Here is a 21227-nt window from a genome sequence, read left to right as displayed (position 1 = left end):
GGGACTGCGCCGCTCCACCTTAAGAGCAGAGGGACACGCAGCGCGCCCGGCAGGGGAGGGGCCGGGGAAGGGAGGCCCCGGACGCGCGTAGCAGGGCTTCATGGCCGGCCTCTGCGCATGCGCGGCAGCGGGGTGTGGGGGGGGTCGTGAGGCGCAGCGCCCCCCGGCGGTGGCTCTGTGGTACTGCGGGTGCCGAGGCTGAGGGTGGGGGGTTAGGTGGTGGTGGCTGTAGTGAGTGTGTGTGTGAGCGTATACGTGTGTGTAATTGTGCGTGTGTGTGTGTGTGTGTGTGCGCTTATATATGTGCACGTGTGTGTGCCGGGGGGGTGTGTGTGTCCCCGCACCTGTCTGCGCGTGGTACTGGTGCGTCCCCTCCTCTGCAGACCTGGGTGCAGCGCCTGCTTACTGTAAATAAACGTGTAAATACACGTAAATACAGTGGCTTTCTGCCATCCTGCACGTTCCGATTTAAAAGTGTGGCTGAATTTCACACGCAGTCGCACTGCTTCATGAACTGCACATGCGAGCCCGTGTCAGCGAGGAAAGGTGCACGTGCTGTTACACCCGCTCCGAGGCCGTCACCCTGCCTCACCTCTGCCAGGAGCAGTCCTCAGCCAGCAGTACAGTTTATGTACACAGTAAAAACGACGTATTTTTGTCAGTTAATAACTTTTTAATTTTTGTTTTTATGCCGACTTCCAAAAATCCTCACAGACGGGTAGTTTCTGTGAAAGACAAATATGATACACTGCTACTTTTCCTCAGATTATGATCTTTCAATTGCTTTTATTTACTTATTTATTTTAACGATCTAGGTCTGTGCCTAGTCTTTCAGTGAAAGGAGATTTATATTTTTGCTTCACATCTACTCTTTGTAATGAAGATACAAACGAAGGTGTAGGTCGGGTTCTAAATTTTGAACTGTGTCATACCCGATACATCTGAGTAATCTTCATCCTTCGGTTTTTGCATGTGCTGATTTCTGTTGCCTCACTATGTACGTCATCTTGAAACTAACATAATGTATTGTCTGGTCGCCATTCAATGGCTTTTTAGCTCCAATGCTGCAGATCAGAGCACAGCGTAGACAGGATGTGTATGATCTGATAATATTAATAATAACTATATGTTACCTTTCTCTTGTTCAGAAAACAAAATCATTCATATTTAACGTACTGTCTGAATGCCATTAATTTATTTTCTGAGAAATGAAATTACACTTTGGGCATCTGCATTTTCAGCATTTCCTTACAGCTTGTGATTGTATTTTGCCAAGATTGAAACTATAGGCAACCTACGCGTGTCATTTGGGACATGTTGGACTTAGACTAATTTTACTTCCCAGATTGCCAGGTTTGTGGAGAAATTTAGAGCCTATAAAATTTGGTCTCATGCTACTGCCTGTAGAAACTACCAGTTTCTGCATCTATTGATTATGGTGTTTAAGCAAAATGATTAACATTTGCGCAAGGTAGCGCTGTAGTCATTAGGACTGGTTGGACAGAGGACTGTGAGGCACTGAGGTTTCTGAGTTACAGCACTGAGTTAACATATCCCTGTACCACACGGAAATAAAAGCCCAGTCTTTGGCAACAGAGGTGGAGGAAAGAAACAAGCCTATAAGGAAAAAAAGAAAAAGAAAAAGAAAAAAAAAAGGGGGGGGGGGATAGAGGAATAGCATTCTGAATGAAGAGAACAGTGACAGTAAACAAGGATGGGATTTATGGAAACAAAAATGGCACCCTCACAAAGTTGTTTTTCTGTGGTGTGTGGGTTTTTCCCCCCCTCCTACTGCCATCCTATTCCCGTTTCTGTCAAGATGTTGAGCTTATAGTTTTACTTCCAGCTGAGGAAGACTGGGCAAGATTCCAGTGTTAGTTATAGGTAGGATTTTTCCCTCTCAAACAGTGTACATGCAGCCTTACAGTAAAGCCATAAAAGTGGTTGCCCTTTAGGATTTGTGTTATTACAAAATCAGCCGTATTTATTCATTTTAACTTAACTGATGTGTTCTGATTGATTCACATGCTAAGTGCATGGATTGAAATCAAAACTTTTCCATGGAAGAGCCAAATTACTTTTTAATAAAAGAAGTTATCCATAGTAAAGACACATATGTACATGGGGCTAAGAGAACATTGTACAGGCTCTCACTCTAATGGTTTCTGACTAATCTTTCTCAGTAATTATGGGAACGTAAGCGTGTGTAAGATCCTATTCATTTTCTTTGTCCCAGCAGAGAACAAAATAACTAGTCATACTTTTTTTTTTTTGGTCTCACAAATTTTAGAAGTTCCAAATCTTTACGTATGATGGAAGAAGACGTTACTGTTCGAAGGCAGCTGCTTAGCAACGCTGCTTCGCTGTTTCGCAATCAGCCAGCTCTTCCCACACACTGCAGTGAAACGTACGTCATTTCACGGTGACTTGCATTCCAGCTTTTCTTTTGAGTTACTCTTAGATCTCAAAGAAAATGAAACAATAAGAGTTGGAAAGAATAACAGGAACCTTTGGTCTCTTAACTGAACTTTTTTTATATAATAGGATGATTAATGCTTTAATATCCTTCTGCAATAACCATGTTCCAGAAGTTCTGGCTAAGAAAACTTGGGTGAAGCCCAAAAGCTAATTCAAACCACTTGGGGAAACCCCCCTGAAGATCCCACTCGGTTGGGTCCCAGCATTTGATGTATAGCTTCCATATAAATGTGTGCATGCACATTTTTCCTAACGCTCTTCCATTGCCCAAACTCTTAAGAATTTTCAATAGCAGGAGAGGTTGCATTTGGGTAAGAATGGGTGCTGGAGAAGACAGGCGATGTGAGCAGAGTTGGTTAGGCTCTGATCAGGCTCCCGTATCTCTACATTAACGGAAGTATGGGAATCAGAGGAAGTAGCTCCAGGAATACTAATTTCAAGACTGAAGTGACCAAACCACTCTGCCTACTGGCAACTACTGAGCATCCTTGCTGTACTTGGAGCCTTAATGCAGATTACAAAAGCCTGTCTCTTGATTCATGTCAGTGAGTGCAGATAAGGTGATAAAAAGACCCTTTATGATTTTTCATGTACTGTCATGGGGTCTAAGATATATTTTTTAAAAGTATTTTTTTCAGCAGGGCTAGTACAGACTAATACTAGCTTCTTTTTTTTTTTTTTTCTCCTCAGTTGTATAACAGTAAAATAAAACAATCTTATAAGCTTTTCCATTTTATACATTTCATTAGAAACATTTAAATTTGAAGCTAAGATTTCAAAGTGATTTTCTAGGTTGAAACGCCAATTGCTCATAGAGTGATGTGTTATTCAAAACAGTCATTGAATAATAAACCCTCACAAATCCTCTAAGTTAAAGATAAGCAACATATAATTAAGTATTTTTTTTTCTCTTGTGGATTCACTTGTAAACCAGCTTGTTAAGAGACTGAATTTAGTCCTGTGACTCGGAAGTTGAGGTCAGTCAGTGCCGTAAGCTCAGGCTTTTAACAGGTGGTGAACGAGGGGTGTCTGACAAAATTAACTTCACCAGACCATAGTAGACATGCTCCTTTAGTACAGTGGTCTGCATATGGAGAAGAAACTTCTCATCACGCTCTCAGGAACAGACCGAGTTTGTCCAGCTTACATTATGTACTTTATGACTTGGGCTTTGCAGTGTTCCAGACAGGCCAGGTAAAACTAGCAGATGGTGATTTTCACAAGACAAGAATAGGACGTAGTATAAAATAAGAAAATAACCTGACTTTCTTACAGGGAATGGTCTTTAATGTTTCTTTTCAGTACTGTTGTCGCTGCAGGTGGAATGAGGCTCTTTAGAAGGATAAAAGCATGGGTTTCTGCGATGTAACAAGTATAGGCGTAGGCGTTTTTTGTGTGTGAAAAAGCAATTTAGTACAAGGCTTAATACCCAAATGGGTAGAATCTATCCAAGTAGAATATCATTGCAAAAGAGATCAAAATAGTGTTGCAAAGCCACATTAACAGGAATGTAGTTTATTAAAATGATGCCATACCAAAAATCTTTTTCACTACTCTGTTGCTTGGTAAACCTGTCATGTGATGAATCACCAGTTTTAGGAAGTGGCGTTAATTTTCTTTGTTACTCTCAGTTGAGACAACTGATACTGCTGCGGGAAAGAAATCTCAAGAATACCAAGTACTTCTAAGTTGTTAGTCACTGAAACTTAATAATGGTGGTGAAAACCAATGATTGTAAAATAGGCGTGTGAGTTAACTAGCTTAAAATTTAACTTTGAAGTTTCTTTCAATTTATGAATGAAGGGAACTAATAAAATAATCTCTGGTTATATTTATGTTGGGAAAAAAAAAAAAAAGTTGTTTTCTTTCTACCAATGGCTAGTTATGCTTAGGGGTAGAAAAGGTATTTGGAGTTCCTGAAGAACCTGGTATACTGAGGTCACAGATTGGTTCTGAAATTGTTGGTCAAAATTGGAGCTAGTAATGTTTTAGGGATGTGGGACTTCTTCTTTGACCTGCTTGACCAGTATCCTTGAAGCACACTGAATGGTTAAATTAACTCTGTATCAAGTAACATAGATGTTAGTGTTTGCTTTTTGCTCCTGTGAGCCTGAATATACATCTCGAAAACCATACGGTGCTGGCTGATACTGCAAAATCCTCACCTTTCCACATGACATGTTATCTTCTGTTGTCATTCAGAAATAGTAGATTGTTTGTCTTCTGCCACGCATTTCACAGTGCCAGGATGCTTAGATGTTGGATAGCAGTTCTTTCTATCCCGTGTCAGGCTTTGTGATGTTTTCCTAGCTTGTGTTATATTTGCTGTAGAAAGACTGAGCAGCACCAGGGTGTTAATTAGGTTTTTGCAATGTGTTGATCAAATGTTAGAAATGCACGTTGAGTAGATCCAGTGGAACCGGTTTTTGAAGTAAAATACAAACACTAATGCTCTCAGACTTCCTCCATAAACAAATGATTGTGATTCATCTCGCAGCATTTCATGAACTGTGCAGCTCTTTCCTGGTTAGTTGTCTGCTCTCTGAATGCAGGGTTCGTCTTGCACACTCTGCATTTCAGATATATATAACAGGCACTAAAACGATAGCAAAAAATAGTTTTCTATTTTTGTTTCTTCTTTGAAGATCCTTGTAAGGTGATACTGAGATTCTCAAGAGCGAACAATTTGTTAAACACCAGGGTGGAGTTGGTAAAACTGCAGCAGTCTGAGGCAGAAATACAGATTTTCATATTTGGCACCTGGGTTCTGTACTTGATGGCAATCTATAAATATTTACATACTGCAAAAGTAAATGAGTTATTGCGGGAGCTGCTGCTGTTTCTTGCTTTGACAGGAATGAGGTGACTCTCGGGGTGTGAGTTTAGTCAGGGGCTAACCACGCAAGTGCAGAGCGCTCCTCGTGCGGCGTCTGCTGGAGCTGCCATTTTGTCATCTCGGGAGGAGCGTGCTCAGACCTCCTCTTTTTTTGTTGCTGAACGCCTGTGCTTACAAAACTAATTGATAGTTGGTAAGGAGCGCTTCCTTTGGCCATTCGTTTTTCGGAAGTTTTTCATTTGAGCTGCTTAGGTGTTTTAAGGAGATTTAGGTTAGGACCCATTTCATACAGAGCATCCACAAGAGCTTTTGTACGGCATCATTTGTTTCCTACGAGGAGCTCAGAGGGCCCCGTACGAGACGTTCAGTGTTGCGACAAGCATTGTACGGATGGGAGTCACGGCAGGGGAGGGATATTCCAGGATCTGAGGAAGGTGGGTGTGCGGCCTGTCTCCCACCGTGGTGGGGCTGCGATATTGCACGCAGCCTGCAGGGCTGCCCACCGCTGCCCCTGGCCAGGAAACGTGGCTGGAGCCCCGAGGGAGCAGGTCCTACCCACCGAGCGAGCTGCAGTTCTGCCTTTGCAGTGGGATGTGGCGGGCCCGGTGGTCTACGAACACTTCCTGAGTTTCGTTAAACTCTCTGTATGAATTTGATACTCTTAGCAGGCAGTATAACAGCTGGATGAGCTCTCTTGCATAGTAATAGTATTGTTTTAAGGCATGTGCCAGATGTAGGGGCTCATTGCCCACAGCCACCAGCCCGTACAGCTGCTAATATCAGCTTTCTACTCGCTTGTTCTGTCTGTGTCGTGATTTTTCCTCTTCTTGCTTCCTCAGATGCTTTCCACCTCCGCAGACTCTGGTTCCTTTGCACTCTAAAGGTCTGTCCCAGTGCTGCTGATGGTCCCATTCCCACATTAATTATTGAGGTTTCCCCAGGCCTGATATTGTCAGACTCAGGCAGCAGTTTGTCCTCCTTCCCATAACCTCTGGGTTTACTTCTGTGCTACATCACATCCACAGAAGCCTTCCCTGAGCCGATCAGAAAAGTCACTGTCTTCGCTGCTTCTGGGCTGGTCCTAAGGAATCTGCAGGTTGTGGGGTGGACTCTGAGGGTAATGGGGACGGGTGCTTAGTAGAGGTTTTGAATTAGCATACTGACAAGCTGGAGCTGCTGCTTTGCACCTGTTGTGCTGTTCGTGCTGCTGCATTTGCAGCTGCCTCCTCTATCCCGCCCTGTTCCTCGATGCAAAGTTTGCATCTTTTGGGGAGCTGAGGTCCTGGAGAACCTATCTGTGAACTGTTTCAAACAGCAAATTGTCGTCCAGTCGTGTAACAGCTAATAGGGGGTGTACCGTGCCCGTCAGGGCTTTGGGGTGTTACCGCTGGACATTTTAAACTGATAAACTAAACACATTTTAAGGGAATAAAGCTCATTTACAATTTCTGGTGCTTACTACGGGGGATTTAGGGTTATCTCTTTTTGTCAGTCTGGGAATGTGTTGGAATCACCATTTACGCTTGTACCCTGTAAGAAGAGTGTTTTGCACTGATGAATGATGGTTTCTTCAATCACACTGTTCTGACTGAAGTGCTTAAGCAAACAGCATTTCAGAAGCATTTCCTAGTTAAAAGTGTAGCTGGTCTCTGATTCCTACTGCCTTAAATTTTCTCCCTGTTTCTAGCATTGCTTGTGCTTCACAACAAAGATTGAGTGTACTAGCATAGGCAGAACTGTGGCATGTTTGATAGATTGATTTTGAATCTGCTTGCTATCAAGCATGCTCATCCTAATGCTCCCGCCTGGGACAGCAACGCTGACAAACCCAAACTTCTTTATTAACGCTTATAAAAGCTGTCAGATCTCCTTTTGGTGAGCAATACATGTATATGTAAAAACCACACTCTGCCCAACGTAGTGGCATTCTGAACGGAGCCAGAAGCAAACCAGGAGGGGTGGGGAACAGAGGACAAACGTGTTAAAGACTCAAGATGGGGTGAATGTGATTTTCAGGATTAGTTTTGTGGTCGCTTTTTGTTTCATGCTTTTTGTTTCTTTTACACGTATGTAGTTGTGACCTGAGACGTACCTTTGTTCAGAACCAACTCGGTGCCCTCAGAGCGATGAGATGTCCAGGCAAAAGGAATTTCATCTAGTTCATCTAGTCCTTCTTTTAAGGGAAATTTAACTGGAGAGGAATAGAGCACAGGCGTACAGACGATCTCAAGCCGAATGTCAGTTAGGAACATCATGCTCTGGGAAGAGGGCTAGCGTGAAACTGGTGTATGTAAGCAGGATGTTGTCTGCAAGGTGTGAGAAGTCTGGTTGATGCAAATAAACCTTCAGCTGGAGTAATGGGCCTAGTTCTGAACACCGCAGGATGGGAGAGTCCAGAGGATCTGGGAAGTGATGAGAATGATCAGACTCCTAGAAAGAATGCAAGAAAGAGCTGAATAAGTGGATCTTGTTTCTTCTAGAAAAGGGAAGGCTTAAAGGGACATGAGGAGACTTCAAAGAAATAAAAAAGCTGTTATATACAGGAGAGGAACAAATTTCTCTACTTCCAGTTGCGAGCAGGACAGAGAGTACTAGGTTTAAATTGTCACAGAGAAATTTAGATCAGTTACTAAGAAAAGTATTTCTTTCTAATGGTAGGTGTAGACAAGCACTGAAACAGATTGATAAAGGAGGTTGTAGAGTTTCCAGCATTAACAATCTCTTTTTTTTAAATAATAGTCTGGAAGAAGTAGTGGCACTCAGAATTGATTCTGCCTTGGAAAAAGCAGCGTTGGTAACTCCCCAAGGTTCCTTCCAGGTCTTTTTTCTAGATGTCTAAATCAAAAAATCAAAATTAAAAAAAAAAAAAAGTTGAAGTAATGCAGGGATATCATGGAAAATATAGAAATAATTTAGTGTGGCTTTGCAAAAATGTACTGCTTTACATCCCTTCTTATTTTCTTTCACGTTTGAAATATTTTGATAGTTTCAGTCACATAAAATGTATCGTAAGTTGAACTGTTGAACTGTGCATTATCCCTGATTTTTTTTGTAACCGCTTTATTAGAAAGATGGTATGTATAAAAAGAAACTTTTATTTATAAAAACAAACAAAAACACAAAAAACTATGCACATTCAGGCAACTGTGAGTTTTGTAATTTCTCCAATAGTTCAAAAACATCTTTGATGTTTTTATATCTTAAGCTGAAACAGTATCACTTTGGTGGCAGCCCAGACCATCATATGTGAGTTATAAGTTTATAAATATGAAAATAATTTGAGTTTTCAAAAAAGCACTACGTTTATTTTAAGTGGCAAAGTTATTACAATTTAAATCTGTCATTGGCTGGGAAAACCAACAAAGGCTGAAAAATGCATTTCAAATAAAAACCCTATCCATCTGGTATTGTTTATGTCTTGCAACTATATTGTACTGGTCATCACTTAGTCCACGTGATCTACATATGATTGTTCAGAGTTTTGTGTTTGTTTTGATTTATTGGTGACTTTGATGAGCTTGTGGTAACGAATAATGAAGTTGTGCTCAAAAATATCACTGAAGATTTGCAGAATTTACCTCATTTACCCAGTGAGGCAATGTTTAATTTGGAACATATAGCTATGCAGAAAGTAAGTTAATTGTTACAGTCTCCTTTTGCTGAACCACATCGTTTATTTGGGGGCTGTGCTGATTTCAGTTTTACTAGTAGCTCATGGTAGAGACTGAGTGCTGGACTGAGATATGGGAAATCTCAGTTTGGTTCTCGGGTCTGTTGCTGCATGACTGTGTGACCCCAGGAAAGCTGCTTCATACTGCTTCGTAAGTTATTTGGCACAGCTTTCATTCTGTGTGATGTGGTACCTGTCACGGTGATTCCTTAATGCTAGCTCCATAATAGACTCTAACAGCCCCCTGAAAGAACACAGAATTACAGGACCAGTGCTTTGCTGTTGCTGTAATGTGGGCAGCCCAGAAATGATTTTCAGTTCTTTTCAGATTCTGATGGCTCAGAAAGAGGTGGGCTGTGAGTCCCGTGGGAGGGGAGAGCACCTCTTCTACTTGAGCTGGCAGTATAGCTGGGAAGTTAACACATTTCCCCAAAAAAGTGGTGTGTGGCTCTTAAGAGGAAAAAGTGGATTGGCCACATGCAGCAAGCCTAGGAGAGGGAGGAAGGAGGAGTAGGAGGATAAAGAATTATACCCCTTGAAAGGATGAGAAGGCGAGCATCCCAACTGGCGTCCTTTTGACTGAAAATTATACTTGTGTTAATCAGGGGTATTTCTAGATGGAGGCATAAAGCATGAAGATGAAAATACTCAGACTGTTGAAGTTAAGAAGCAAAATCGCCCTTTCTTAATATACGTTCTCCTCATTAAAATGGAAGAGAAAAAGTTTCCATTACCCTGTACCTTCCCTGTAGCCAAACAGTTCTAAGGAGACAAAAATTACACTAGCTCTCCTACTCAGCTATCAAAGCCTGCAGCTTTCTTTCCTTTGTCATCTTCCACCTACTGGTTATTTCAGTGGAATCTGATGATCCAGGTCACATGCGGGATTTTGTCTTGTAACTTCTGAATAGGGAAGCACTTGGGTCTCAGGGATTTGGGGAAAGGTAGAATGGTGGGGTGATTGTCTGTGTAACAGCGTAAAAGACTTTGGTATAGATGTCTTTTTTAGATTTTGTTCTTTTTCTCAGATACATCAGCATCCACTGCCCATGGTTCATGTTGATGCATTCCTTTATGATGATGATTATCGTTGATTCATTGTGTGAGGAGGAGAGAATGAATAGAAATTACTGCACAGAGTGTGGCTCATACAAGAGTGCATCTTTAGGTAAGTGCTCTTTTGGGAACATGAGAAACAAATTCTGTTCAGCTAAACTGGTTTGCGCAATGACTCAGCTGGACAGCACAGCATCCAGCTGATGGAGGACTTCATGCACACTGGTGCAATACACAGCCAGAATTATTGCCATTAACCAATGGAAGGAGATTCCTGCACAAGTAAGTCAAAGTAATTTGCAGTGTATGAATGACCCTAGTTGCCCACAAAAACTGGGCAGGGAAGAGGTACAGCTATGTACAACTGAAAAGGAAGATGCAAGAAGAAAACCGTTTCTACTGTGCAGTAACCTCAGTCTCCTCTTGCAGGTTGAAAGGCAGTAGAAAGCACCATCTGTCTTAAAGCTCATGTGTGGTGTGGTACAGATCACTGCTGTCACCAGCACAGCACAGGCATTGAAGAAGGAATAGTTTATAAGGAGAACATTCTGTTCCTTAAAACCTTGGAGTTAAATTTTAAGCTATTAATATGTCTGCCCATAAAAAGGTTTGTATGAATCGTGTTGAGCTTTAGGTACCGTGTTTTCTTTTTTACTTAAATGACTCCAAGTTAGTGTATTTGATTTTCTTTAAAGTGTATCACTGTGCAGAAAAAGGGAATTTAGTTTCATGAAGGATTTCAAAATTCTCCATGTAAGGGAATGAGTCCCCACGCTCAGGACAGTCTCCTTGGCAGGCTACATCAGATCTGCAAACCCTGGTTTTCCAGGGTCCCCACACTAGTTCAGGCAAGAAAGCAGACAGGTTTTCAGTGATGGCAACTCTTCAGATTAATGTTTAATTGGTTAATAGCAAACTAGTTAGCACTGCCCATCCAACACCTTTGTTCTCTTCTTAATTTCCCAGAGTTTATTTCGCATTCCTTTTCTCTCATGAAACTGAAGTTTCTTTATCAGCGTGTACTGCCTGACCTGACAGGAAAGGTAGTGGTTGACATTGGCTCCAGGCTTGGTGCAGAGCTATTTGTGGTAACATCCAGCACAGGAATTTGTATTTTATTACTGTGACAATCATTTTCCCTCTTCTCTGACTGCCTACTCTCGCTACTCGATCTTGGACAGGTCATTCCTAATGGCATCTCTGGTTTGACTGTCTGAATAGAGTATGGTGCTGCCTAGTAGTGATTTTAGTTCTTGCTCTTTCCTCACAAAAGGGAATACAAATGATCTTGCTTACAGAGAGGAGAAGTCTGTTGTCCAACACGGCAGCATATTGCTCTCACACATGCTGCTCTTTTGCTAATTCCTGCTCTGTCTCTCCTTCATAAGTAAGTTTGTCCCGTATGTCTTGACCATGTCTATATATAGATTAGTTATGTCAAATTCCTTTATGAAGCTGACAAACTGTTAAATTACACAAAGGAAGACTTTGATATGAATTTGTCTCCAAAAACATATTGTCCTGCTCTGTGTTTTAAAATGCACATAAAATACTTCATCGAGAAACTTGAGTGCAATTTTGATTGCTTTTGGCATGGCTGGTGCAACATATGGCCAACAGCAATGCAAAACACACATTACAACTTTGTTACAAAAGTCAATGGCTGTTTAGGGCTCAGTCTTGGAAACACTGGAGCATGTAATTTTACTCATCTGAATAATCTAATTTTGGGACTACTCAGATGAGAAAAGTTACTCCAATTTGTAAATATTTGCAGCATTGGGTCCTTAAATGGTAACACTTTTGTTAGCTATTGAATTTGTTTTGAAGCTCTTAAATGCTTGTATTGTTAGAGTAGAAGATAGTCTCAAGATAAAGCAGGAAAAACGTTTCGTAAAGAGTTCTACTTTTTGTCATGTTCTTGGCTTGTGTTGGAGAAATGGTGACTTTACCTTCACAGGCTGCGTTTCTGCTGAACTGAGTGGGTTCAGAAAATGTTAATTAGATTGCAGTCCATAGGTAGCTCAAACAGTCTGTATCTTTAGCTTTGCTTGTTTGCCTCTCCCATTGTTAGCAATAATGCTAATGTGTAATAATGGTGTTCAGTGGAGACAATGGCAGATAAAAGTTAAAGCAATATCTCTAGTAGGGCCCTATATGCTCAAGCATTTGGTGGTTGTTTGGTTGTTGTTGTTTGCAGGAAGGTTGCTTGTTTCTTAAAAAAAAAACAAAAAACAACAACAAAAAAACACATCTCCAACAGCTTTCTAAAATCTCAGTCCAAAACTGATCCACTGAAGTATTTTGGGCTTATTATTGAGAGATAATATTTCTTTTTTTTATAGGCAACGCTATGAAGCACCTGAAAATGGTAGTAATACACTTCTTAGAGGTGCTGACAAAGACTGTCCAAAAATATCCCATTATATTATGGGTACATTGCCCTCCATTTTCACTCACATTGACTGTGTGTATGTCTTAGGGTTTTTTGTTTGTTTGCTTGTTTTGTTTTGTTTTCCCTTGCTATTTTTTTCTTCAATTTTCACTAGAAACAAAAATGTACAGTCTTTTCCTTTCACACTATTTTTATAATTTGTTTTTTACTGCTTTTTTCCTTCCAGGGCCTCTTTCCATCTGTTTTGCAATTGAAGTAAAGTCAGAGCTTTACTTTTCTTTTTATTTTGACCTGTTATGTTGGGTTTCTTTAAAAATTCACAAGATATAAGGGGAAATTGACAAAATAGGGGCTTAGCTTTGAAAAATACATCGCATCCATATTAAGACGTATCTCAGCATCCTTTTCTAAAATACTTTCTTAATCTTAACCTTTGTTTTATATTTTCCATTTTGACTGAAATATTTGAAGTTGTTCTAAAGGCATCAGTTACTAAATTTCCATTTCCTAACACAGGGTTGTCTTTATAGCTCAGCATCCCAACTCTATGGAGTAGAAATGCAGACTTTTGACAGTTGCAAGAAATGACAGTTATAAAATACCAGCTTATTGACAGAATAAAGGTAACTAAATAATATGGTTCAGTGCATTTTTAACCACTGTGCAGTAGGTATCCTGTTTATGAGAGAGACTGGTAAATCAGCATTCTGAGAAGTTCTTTCTGCCTCTGCTTGTTTTGGTCTTAAACAAAGGCTTTGTATTGGAAAATAAATTCTCAAAGCAGTAAGGAGAAAGGAAATTACCAAAATACGATAATGTGTGTCAAATTGCTTAGCCTTTTTCTGGAATGAACTTACCTGCTGGCTCATGCAAAACAGATACATCTTAGCTGTTTCTCCAGTGAACTAATGACAGGATTGCCACTAACTTCCTTGGAACTGAGCATGTAAAGAGTTTCTGTCTTGAATAACAAAACTAAATATCTCTGTGTTTCATTAACACTAGCAGAAAAATGTTTGTAGGATTTGCAAATTTGGATCTAAGAACACATAAAGGACTTTTGGCTATTGGTATTTTTTTTCTTGGAATGCCAGTGCATGTGTACCTTCCACAAACAATATGGGTTTCAAATAATAGGAGATCATATGGGAAATGTTTCCATACTCCTGTTGTGGAAATAACTACTACCACTTTAATGAGAAAAATGTTTTGTATTTGGGCATACCAGTTGTTTTGTTACCAGCAAAAACTGGTGAAAAGGGTATGCTGAGTGAAATAGTGGTTTTAATCCTGTGTTATATGCATATGCTCTTGAGTGGAGTCACACAAACTGCTGGGTGCAGTAGTGCATTTGAAATTAAAGTAACCAATTTTAAACTGTAAAGAAATAATAAACATACATAAATATAACACAAGGTAAGCAGTATCATCGGGTTACCCAGTTCAGTCCCAGGCTGCCAGTTTATCCATAACCTTCCCTTTTTGCGTATTCTTTGTGTTCATTTGTGTAGCACCATATTGTGATGAGACTGAAGGTGCAGTTAAGAACTTTGTCAAGTTACTTCAGTGGAACTGGAGATGTATATACATGCTTTTTGGCCTTGTATATTCTTTGTTATACGACTTTGTTTTTCCTTCACACCTTGTAATTCTGCTGAAGTATTCATTTCAGAGCATAAAGATAAGAAGATATTACATTTTCAAAGCAATGCCTGAGGACTTTGCTGCTTGCATCTCATTAGATGCTAATTTAGTCATGTGACTTCTGTTATCACACTGCTTTTAATATCTCATTAGATTATTTTTTACCCCCAAAATGAATCCTCTCTAGAGATACCTACTAGCTTAAAAAATAGTCAGAATCCAGATGCTGATAATAATTTATGACACAAATACGGAAAAAACTTTGAAAAGTCCTTTCTTAAGTAACCATTGAATTTTTGTTAGAATGTGTTCCCAAAGGACAGCAAGGTGTAATCTTAGTCAAGATTTGGTTTGTTAAAGTACATTGAAAGTTGCTCAGCATCTTTTGCCGTTGTAGCAAATGTTTAGATGCTGTGCAGAAAATAAAAGAGTTCAACAGATTTAAAATCAGTTGCTGCCCGCTCTGTTGTGCCAGCACATAGCCAAGCAGATCAGGGAATTGGTCCAGCTGAAAGGGAACCCTGCAAAAAAACTGTTTCAGCTGGAGCTGTATCTGAGTCTGGCTCGTGGTGCAGCCACTCATGTGGTCCAACATTCCTGCGTAGGAACAAGGATGTGTTTAGGGAGAAGGGGCTGCTGAAATCAGTTTAATCAGCACAGTCACCTGCTCTGTAAATGCAGTCTTATTTTAATTCAAAGTTTAAGTGTTTTTGAAGTAAAGGAGGTAACAACACATGTTCAAAATTTCCTAGTAGTTTGTTTTTCTGAATTGAGGCTTAAAACACGAGGACTACCATTAGTAGGGCATTAAGAAATTTCAGTACTAATATAACTTCTTGTGCTGTGTATATATATAACCTTTTCCTCCTTCAGGTTGTCATTTTAAAGATCCCTTTGTGAATAGTCCGTCAGTCACTTGTGTTTGGATTAAATGGCTGCTGCTCAGGTGTTTTGTACATAAATTTAGTGGTTTTGTTTTTTCCTCCCCTTGAAAAAAAGGTAAAGTAAAATGTCTCCTTAGCCTTGAAAATTGTGATCTGAACCCTGCTTACAGCCTAGGTGCACTAAAAATCATGGAGTAATGCAGGTTCTGATAAGTGAGCTCTGACAGGTCTTGCTGAAGCATGTTTTCTCCCTCGCTGTCTGTCCTGCCCCACTGCAGGAAGCAGTTACCCATGTAGCAGGGCAGTAGTCAAGCCTTTATCTATAATACCTCTACCACCTCAGTTCATAGTCTGTCTTTTTTATCTGCAGTTAGCAGTGGCTTATGCAGAGGACATGAGTTCACAACTAGAACCTACCATCATCAGGACTGCTGGTGGTGACATCGACTGGGGTGATCCGTCTTGTTTCTCTGCTGCCTAGATGTTCCAGCTTCTTTTTAGAATCACAGAATCATTAAGGTTGGAAAAGACCTCCAAGATCATCTGGTCATCCTGCAGTTTATAGTGCACTGTTTTAAGATAAATGATGACAATTTTTAATTGTATTAAAAAGCTCTAAGTATAGTGAACTTACTGTTATAGTGAGCTAGTGAATTCAGATGTCCGCACACTAGAGGTGAAAGTAGCCATTTGACCAGTCATTCTGACTACTAAACTGTCCATATTTCTCAACGAAGTACAGCCTTCAAACACTAGCCTGCCAGTTCTGGATAAGGTACGATAATACATTTGGTTCTGTTCTGCTCACTACAGGCAGTTGTGACCAACTTGGCATGGTGATGCATTTAAGGAAAGAGAGCTTTTTTTTTTCTCTGAGTTGGAGCACTCTTCCAGAACCCATGGAACATGGAATATAGCTCACAGAGATTAAATGCTGTGATGCTGATTTTCTTCTGAACAGTAGAACCTTGTTTCTGCTATTACTGATATTGAAATATTTGGCTATCATTGCAATTGCTATAATGCACTCTGATAGCATCAGCTGGGATCATAAACTGTGACAATTAGTCATCACTTCGCCCTCTGAAACCCCTACCAGTTGCAGGGGTGGTAGCATCTGTTTCTTTGGTCAATCAGAATAGCATGCTTTGCATGTGCTTTGTGAAGAGGGATGTATATTTTACCCTCCCAACAAGTACTTGTATATTGTTAAGTGGGCAAAACGTTTTTCAACAGGTAAATGTTTTATCTTCTATACAAGCACTCAGCTTTCCTGTCAGAGTCAAAGATTCCCTTTTACATCTTCCCAACACTGGAAGGAATTCTCAAAATGTGGAACATTAAATCCATCATGTTAGTATATTCTCTGCACAGCCTAGTAATAGGTCACACAGGAAAGACTGGAATTTGTATTTTCTCTACACTGTCAACATACATAGATGCACTTCCAAAACATTTTGTGGAATGCAAGCAATATGCAGATTAGCATTCTTTCCTTTATCCCCTCAAAAAAAGATGTTCCGATTTATGTTTCTCCTCAGATTTAGGATGTGATGTATTTCTCCATGTTTAAGAGGAAATCAAACACATCTTGTCAGAGTGTTAATGAGCATTCATATTCTCCTGTTGCTATAATCTCACCTGTTTGAAAATGAAATGATGTGCTAATATCCTTTTTGGTAGGTGAAAGTAAATGAAATCAAGCCAGCTCCTATGCTGTCTGGGGAGGCAGTTGTTTGGGAAGGTAAAGTACTTGCTGTCCTCCAGTGCCGGTCAGCATTTTGCCTTTCCAGCATTCCCAGTCCCAATATTGGTAATGAGAATTTAGTTGTCAAACCTACATCTGTATTGTCTTTTCTAGCTATGATCATTTAGTAAGCCACTGAGCCTGTGAAGAGCCTGTTAGTATCCTCAAAAAACCTTTAGCTAGCTTAACTCCTTCACTATAATCAATAAGTACTTGTGGTGTTACATAGATAAATGAAAAGTATCAGCCATCACATACATCATCTCCTCCTTTATGGCACGTGCTGTACTAGGGCAAAAGTTGGATACAGCTTATTTCATTTAATGTAATGAATCAAGTATTTTAATTAGAGAAAAGATGTCTATTTAATTTTTTTAAAGTTTATTCTGGTTATTTACTTCAGTTTTTATCTACTGTTAACTCAGTGAAATACCCCTTTTTGTGACAAGTCCAAAATGGTGGTAGCAGGTGCTGTATTATGTTGACAGACTTCATGTCTACTTAAAGGCTTTATTTGTCTCTTAAATTAATTTATGCCTTGTGAAATTTTTCTCCTTCAGGTGGTTCATGCAGACATCTGTACTCAGGCTTCACTTCTTCAGTAGGCTGATGTTTGTTGTTGTAATGAATAATGTCTTTGAATATTTTCTCGACAGACTGGAACAGGCCAGGTAAGCTATGTGTCCAAACAAGTAATCTATTTCTTTGGCAATGTGTGTGTAACCTTGTGAATTATGGAAAACCTTAAGGTTGTGCTTTTTGAAGTCACATACATAAATTACATAAGGAAATTGTTTCAAACTGCCTTTACTCCATTGGTTTTTTTTAAGTGCTAAGGTGTTAGGGCAGTTGTTTTTTATTAAACCCACTAAATACTGCTCTTTTGTTTACCCAAATCTTGCCCTGGATCCTTGCACTGATCTGTTAAAATAGTACCTTGCTGTTAAAGGGTCTGAAATTACTCTATCAGCATAAAGCTTAATCTTCAGAAAGAAGACAGGTCACTCTGCCTTGTGGATGTCAGAGCATTAATACAGATGCACTGCAAAACATAATGATATTTCTATTGTATCTTCATAAGGATGTGGCAGCAAAAAAATGCATGGTTAAGGTTCTTTGTCTTTCAGGTACTAGACACTCACAGATGAGCTTTTGTTAATCTAGCAGTGTCTATTTAAAACATTAATAACTTTACCTCACAAAGTTACTCTTCTTTTAGTATGGGCAGTAAAAAGGAAAGCATGTCTGTGTCTCTGCCAGCCCAGCCAACAGTGTGACATTGCTAGCAGTTTAAGGCTTGTTCTACTGCCCTTGACACCAAGCAGTAACGTCAGCCACAGAGACAGAATGGGTAGGTGAAGGGTAGTGGGTGGTTCAGATTGCCAGCAGATTTGTTTCCAGGCACATGACCAAGAATTCATCTGATTCTTCAAGAACTCAGGTGTAGTGGCTTAATGTTGCACTGGTACCATGAAGACAAATGACATTTGAAGAATGCTGGAAATTAAATTCTTTTTAGTCTAAATTGCTGTGCTATGAGAAATGATCTGACTTGCAAAATCAGGAAAAAAAGGAACGCTGGGGGCTATATTTAGATACTGCTATTGCTAATGTCTTAAGAGACTTTTGTCACGACTGCGAAGTATGTAAAGAGCTGCTTAATAAAACAGTGTGTGAGGGGACTGGATTTTCTTCAAAAGTTTAAAGGGACCAAGTGTTGATGTTTAATTGTAGTCCAAAGTGAAGGTACACAAGTACAAAATGACATGCATGTATGTATCAGAGTGAAAAAGTTACAAAAACTAACATTATAAGACCATATATTCCCTCTGTATTTAATACAAAGCTTGATTTTATTCCTGCAAAGTTATTTGCTGAGATGTGAACAGTGGCCAAAGGCATGTACAGCAAGTCTTTAAGCTTAGACTACTTCCGATGCTTGAACTGTAGAAGTGTTAGATTTGTTGTATATCAAATGTGTTTCTTTTCCTCAGAACTGATGACCTACTGTTAAATGTATTTCAGAGCTTGGGAGTTTATTGCTTGTAATGTAAAGAAAAGAGGGTCCTTATTAGTGACGGTTCCAAACCTTGAAGATTTGCTCTCAAAGCTTCGGGTAAGTTCCCTCAGTCAGTTTTATCCAACACATTTTGTCACTTTCTATGGAAAAGCAGTTCTGTGCTGGAGGTTAGCTGCTTGCCAGCATTGCCATCAGAAAGGGTATGTAATTTAGTGCACAGATTTAAAACCTGTAGGATTCTGGAATTTATTTCCAGGTTGACCACCAATGATCTTCTGTACTTTGATTGTTCCTACCCATTAAATGGAAAACCCAGTTTATATCAATAGGCTCCGTGAATCATTGTATTATTAACAAGACTTTAATTGTGAGGTTATAAAAAAACAACGATGACAAAACATTATTGAAGCCATATTATGTGAGTAAGTTTTGTGATGATTGTATTCATTAATTCCAGGTATAGGAGTAGACCCTCAGAAGTACAGATGTATTTATAAACTTCTAGTTAGAAGCAAAAAATTGTTTTCTCTATTTACCTCTGCATTTGCACATTGCCTTAAAACATGACAAACTGTTTTGCTAAGCCAGTGAGAGAAAATAATATATTAAAGAAGGGATTCCTGAAGATATCACGTCTTCTGACCTGCTGTCAGCATTGAAAATTATACACAATATTGCCGGTATGAGCTGTTAGGAGAACAGATTAGGGAGAGGTGTAGTCTCCCAACTAGCCAAGTGATTATGATTGGATCAGAAACATTACTTTATATTGCAGTTGGAAACAAACAGAATGACAACACAGCTTTAAATGATGCTGAACTTCCTATGCTATCACTGCTGTTCTCTGAGTAGTAACCATTTCCGAGGGACCAACCTCTGCCCTGCGTCCATTCTGCCATAGGTTATCGGTAGATTGCAGTTGTTATGTGTATGATGCCTATACAAATTATGCGGGCTGGCTTTACTTAGGAAACAAAACACTGATAATACATGACAAGGTTACTTATAAAGTGGCTTGCTGGCCACAATAGTCTGCTTTATAGACATGCAATCACTTGTTGCCTGTGTGCTGATGGATGAAATAGATCCTCAGCCCCAGGAGCAGCAGGGGTGTCATTTGACCTTTTGTTGGAGCAGACAGTAGTTACACAACAGATGAGAAGCCCTTTGTACTCTTACTATAATATTCCCTGGGTGTAAAACAAGAAAGTACCTGTGATTGTTCCATGGTACAGTTAGCTACTCCCTCACTACTTATGTCAAAATGATCCCTGAAATCAGGATGCTTGAGGCTTATACAAATGCATATAGAGAAGCAGTTGTAGCATACCAGCAAAATACCTACATTACCAACTGAGATGATTTTAAAAAGTTATCTGTATTCTCTCCTATTCAAGTTAAATATTATTTCCAGAAATGAGTTTATCACTGCTGCCTAATTTGGAATGACTAATCTCTCTTATTATGTCTTGCTTTCTTAATGTTGTATTGGCCTTGAAAATCCTGTTATGTTTCTCAGAATTGTGTTAATTTAAGGATCTGTTTTCATTGTTTCAGACGGATATACAATTTAGCCAATGGGTAGTAGAGGTGCAGCTAAACTATGATGTAAATGTGGAAAAGGATATTGACAAAGAAGCACTTGAACAAATATATCTATACAGTATTCTCTAGTACCTGGAAAAACTTACTAATAACCTTGTAATGTCATATATTTTGAGTCTAAAATGAATCCTGATTGATGTGTGTGAACAAATCAGGTCAAAATTGTTATTGTTATTAATTTGAGTGGTATCTGTGGTTTGTAATGAGAGAGTCTTCTGAAACAGGATTTCTTCTGGAGGCATTGTGCCTCAGAAGAATATATTGGCTTTTAACTAGGAGATACAGTTTATTTTTGGTAGAAATATTAGAAAGTGACTATAGACTGATGCCAAAACAATTTTTGTTCACTAGCATTGTGTACTGCTAATGTTTGTTGAATATATCAAATCTAAGAATAGCAAATCATTATTAATATGATTGATAGCATTGCATTCAACATAGTTACTTAAAAGCTGCAGTACGTTAAGTTTTTCTGTTTTGTTTCGGCATAGGCCATTTCCCCATATTATCTGTAGTGTTCCTTCTATGGAATTTGTAGGTTTTCTTTCCCTGGTCTGCCTGCTAACCCAAGCATTTACTGGCATTAGTTAAGAGAAGCAAGTCTATCTGTTTAGTTAGTCATCCTTAAGGTGGCTATTAATGTAAAACACTGAAAGACACCTAGGGGGCATTGAGAATTAATACCACAAGTCCGGGACTGCAGAGCTCTGTTCCATGTCCTGCAGTTCTTCTGGGGATTATAGGAAGTATAATAAGCTTCAGCTTATTTTCAGTTTAAGAAGCTGAAAATTCTGAACAGGTGTCACGGCTTAGCGGAGGCTTGGTGGTGGCGTAAAACATTGGAAATTCGTAACAGAGCCTCCTCAGAGAGAAAAGATCCACATACGCCCAC

The 21227-nt window shown here is 39.5% G+C and overlaps 1 long non-coding RNA gene across 2 annotated transcripts; it reads left to right on the top strand.

Annotated features, from left to right (window-relative positions):
- The first annotated feature begins 9442 nt into the window (after positions 1–9442).
- On the top strand, positions 9443–19078 carry LOC310899832. 2 transcript variants are annotated; one of them, XR_014584701.1, is made up of 3 exons: positions 9443–10152; positions 17271–17381; positions 18736–19078. It is a non-coding gene; the product is annotated as an uncharacterized lncRNA (long non-coding RNA). The 2 variants fall into 2 exon arrangements; XR_014584702.1 differs by lacking the exon at positions 9443–10152 and adding an exon at positions 14588–15482.
- Positions 19079–21227: the final 2149 nt, after the last annotated feature.

The sequence above is a fragment of the Anser anser genome, assembly GCF_964211835.1.
Source record: "Anser anser genome assembly, chromosome: 5".
In the NCBI taxonomy this organism is placed as follows: Eukaryota; Metazoa; Chordata; class Aves; order Anseriformes; family Anatidae; genus Anser; species Anser anser.
The sequence above is the reverse complement of the archived record's forward strand: the minus strand, read 5'-3'. Positions and strand labels throughout refer to the sequence as shown.